The sequence below is a fragment of the Hippocampus comes genome, unplaced genomic scaffold, assembly GCF_001891065.2.
Source record: "Hippocampus comes isolate QL1 unplaced genomic scaffold, H_comes_QL1_v1.1 scaffold111, whole genome shotgun sequence".
NCBI classification, from domain to species: Eukaryota; Metazoa; Chordata; class Actinopteri; order Syngnathiformes; family Syngnathidae; genus Hippocampus; species Hippocampus comes.
Genome location: NW_017805698.1, coordinates 2854717 through 2859152, shown reverse-complemented (window position 1 = coordinate 2859152; position 4436 = coordinate 2854717).

The window sequence follows — 4436 nt, the reverse complement described above, 5'->3', positions numbered from 1 at the left end:
CGGGTTTAAGATTCATTTGCATACCAGGCTCACTGTAAGTTGGCCACTTTTGCCACACTTTACAATTTGCAGTGCGGCAGACAGTAAATGCAAAAAAAGTTTGTCTGTGGAAATTTGTGTGTTCTCTGACATCAGTCACCAAGAAATACAGTGAATCATCTCAGCAGTGACTGGAATTTACGTGACGATTCGTTTTATTTTTAGTTTCATTCATCATGATGTGGTGGCAAGTTTTCTTTGTGTGTGTGTGTGTGTGTGCGCGCGTGTGCGTGTGCGTGTGTGTGTGTGTGTGTGTGTGTGTTATGTAAAGACACTTAACTCTGTAGATCTCAAGATGTCTGTAATCTCAAATCCTCAACAGCCACAGACAAAATTGTATGCAGCGGTGGTAACATGTTCAAATATGTGTTCAGTGAAGGAATGCAGGTATTGTCTGGCTCTCACAAAACCCTTTTGACATCTTGAGTGAGTTTAACATTTGTTGTATTTTTTTACTTAACTATATGTTTCTGCTTTATATCTTGATGGAAGCGGTCGCTTTTCTGCTCCGCTACTGCCCGGCCTGGAATAAAATGTACGGTATGTAAAATGTATGACTGATCGAGGATTGGGCTAATTAACGCCATTGAGAAGTCACAAGCTAAAAGACCTTCTAGGCTGTCTGAAAATGTAGACGTCCTGTTCCCAAAACAACTGCTATCTGGACTTTCTATCTGGATGGAAAAAAATAGATCAGACGCTTGCATGACTATTTGTCCAGTCTGATGGTGACGCGATCCACGATAACATGTCGCTCATGAGTAAATGAGATTTATTTGACCAAATAAAGACCATGTCAGACAATTTGGTTGACTTGCTACAACTGGAAAAGTAATAAGCGCTTGTCACACCATCCGGTTCCTTTACAAAAGTGGTTAGCCACCGGTTAGCATTGTCCCCATGTTGTTTCTAACTATCTCTTCCTTGACTCCTCAGTCACCATCCATCTTCGTGGGCCTTTTTCCTTTCCCATTGGTTCTCCGCTGATGGCGGCTATTATTAAAAGCGATGTCACCCATGGCCGTTATTGATGCCCTTTCATTACTCATTATGCTTGAGTGCCCGCATTAGTGCTGACTGGCCCAAAAACGGCTGACACGACACACGGGAACAACTTTTAGTAGCACACGTGTCACACATTCTAATGTAAATTACACTAAGGATTTATTGAATGCGAGTCCTAAAACGCCTTTGACTCCTCTGTGCCGAGTCATAATACTGCTTGATCGGTCAGGAGATTTATTGTATTTTAATATTTTATATTCAACAGCAATTTAAAATAATAGTTTTTGTAACAACGATGCATTAACTTTTTTCACTGCAGCATGTAGCAGCAATTAAACACCACACATCCACACCAGGCTAAGACCATTATTCTGTGTGTGGTGGGTGTGTTGGTGTGTGGGTGTGGGGGGGGGGGGTGGAGGGGTCTGTGTCGGGGAACTATTTTGCCCTTTTGTGGTGGTTTTTTTGCCCAGAAAGACAGTACAGTGTATTGTTGTTTATGGGTGTGGTTCCACATTCCACCACTGGGGGCGGCGTACTATTTTTCAACACTGGGTGCATTTGGAAGAAGAAGAGCAGTTTGACAAACTCAACCTCCTTTTTGCTAATTAAAAAGACATTGAATGCCACAGCCATCTTTCATTCGCTGTTTTTGACTTCAGAAAGCGACGGCTTTAGGTTCATTTTATAATGTACATTTTGGGGCGTTAGTGTATTTTGTGAGATGATGACGTTTGTTAGTTTGGATGGTACATACTTCGCCTGTATCATTATCTTATCTGTTTCACTTGTTCTCTCTCAATATATTAAATGTGTTGACAGTGTTTTAAGTGTTTAAAAACGAGAACAAAACTGAGGGCGGGGTTTATTGTATGTGTATACCATATATAGGAATGAATGTTGAATGTGTTTAAATGCTTTTGACCTCATTCTCCTGAAGTCACGGTCGCAAAGTGTTTACTTTTCTAAAGTGCAGTGTGTACTGAGTGATATTACATACACACACACACGCACACGCATGCATACAATTTGCAAACTAAGATGACAGTTGTAAATTAATAAGCAAGAGTGTACCTCAACATACACAAATTTTATAGTCAGTGTAACCTCTATCATCTCCACCAAGGGTAAGGACATTCACGCCGCGACTTGTGTTTTTGTTCACAACTTCCTAGCTAAAGTTTTTATGATATTATTTTAATGATGAATAGGTCTCGTTGCAAGGATGTTCCCATGAAACATTCATCATGTTGTAAAAATGATAAAATTCCACTCCTACCCAAAACTATTATGAATGAACAAATGTCATTTTGGGGTTTATTTGTTTTTCGTGACGGTTGTTGAACTTTCTGCCTCAGTTACAGCTGACAAAGGTCTGACCTTGTGATATATTGTTTGAAGGTTATTTTGTTTCAACATATTATGGATAACTGACTTTGTATTGTTAGTATACACATAGTTTGGTGTCCAGTGTCATCCACAGTCAAAGTCCACCCCTTAAGTGTGAAATTAAACAACCAAGTCAATCTTTTATTGACATATCTCTGAAAATGTGTCCGTGAGCGAGACGTTCTGCCCTTCCATACCATAATAACCTCCACCAGACGAGTTTCTTCATCTGATATGACTGTTTAGCCTTAATTGGCCAGCTGTGACGTTGGACAAGCTCCATTCATTTGAAGGCCAAATGCAGAGGTGCGAGACACTTCCATATCTAAATGGTAAGTAGAGCTACAGTGAGTATTGAGATATTGAGATATCCTTTATTTGTCCCACACTGGGGAAATTTTGTGTGTTTGCATGCACAAATTTTCAAATTCATGCACAAAAATAAATGTTTTCAGAAGAGAGCTGTACACAGTTCAATATAAATATAGATACAGATATATATAAGCATATATGCAACTGGTATAAGGTGGCTGCGCTATTACAATTGTTACTGGTTTTTCGCGTATTTTTTATTCAGCAGTCTGACAGCAGTCGGTAGGAATGAGCGGCGGTATCTCTCCTTCTTGCAGCGCGGGTGTAACAGTCTCTGGCTGAAGGAGCTACCCAGTGCTGTCAGGGCGGGCTGGAGGGGGTGGGAGGCACTGTCCATCATAGCTTTTAGCTTAGCTAGCATCCTCCTGTTGCCCACCTCCTCCAGAGTGTCCAGCTCTGCTGTTGTTGTTGTTGGCTACCCATATAATAATACCGGTAATAATAATAATAATAATAATCATAATAATACATTTTATTTGTGGGTGCCTTTCTAAGCACTCAAGGACACCTTACAACAAGCCATTAGCTATATAGTATATTAGCATATAGTCATTAGCTAACAGTGTTAGCTTCTAAGAAGCAGCATTTACATGATTGTTTTGTGATTTAGTCCATCTGGCTTCAAAATTTCAAAATGTCCGAAATGTATTTTGGTAACTATAATTTCCTTTCAGATCATACATTTTTTTTTCTGTTATATGCCACTGACGGTGTATATTTGATAAACGATCCTGGTCATTTAAAGTCATTTTGTATTAAGCTGCTGAACACTTAGTTATGTCTTTTTCACATTATGAATGGAACGAAATCTCATAATATCTTCACTAAGCTACTGCTGTTCCCCTGATTTATGGGTCACATGATACTGTGTGAACTGTTTATATGGATGACGCCCCGTTCTTCTCGCTCCCTTATGAGAAAACTGTGCCAAGTGGAGTAAGTTGTATGACAGATATGACTGGGACTCGTATGAAACCATTCACACACACACACACACACACACACACACACACACACACACACATGTACAAGGCATATGGAAATACTTTCTGTTGTTTGTCCATGTGCTTGACTCTGTTGTTCTAGGTTCTGGTTGCGCACCAAAGGAAGCCGTGTTGTACGTTCTCTCAACACGTAACTCCTTAAGGTTCATTGACTGGACGTGCCAAGGACGGACAATGTTGAAAAGGATTTCATACACATTGGAGGAATCTGTGTTTGATCATGTAGGTAAAGGGAGAAAAAGAAATCTTTTCTTCCATTATCAGCGGTTTGCCTTTGTGGCATCAGATTTAGAGCTGCACTGAAATTCCAACATTGAACCATTGTGTAAAATGTAAATAAAACCAGAATTCAATGATTGCAAATTCTTTTCAACCAATATTCTGTCTGATATACAATAAAGAGAAAATATGTAATATTTAAACTGATAAACTTTATCTTTCATTTATTTGCAAATATTCACTCATTTGGAATTTGATGCCTGCAACACTTTCCCCCAAAATATAATGTTATGAAAATCTATCCTCATACACAATAAAAATAGAAACAGAGAAATGCTTCAATTTTTTTTCAGCGTGGCGATGATGTCCCAGAAGACAAAATGCTTTGAAACATAAGATAAGACTGGC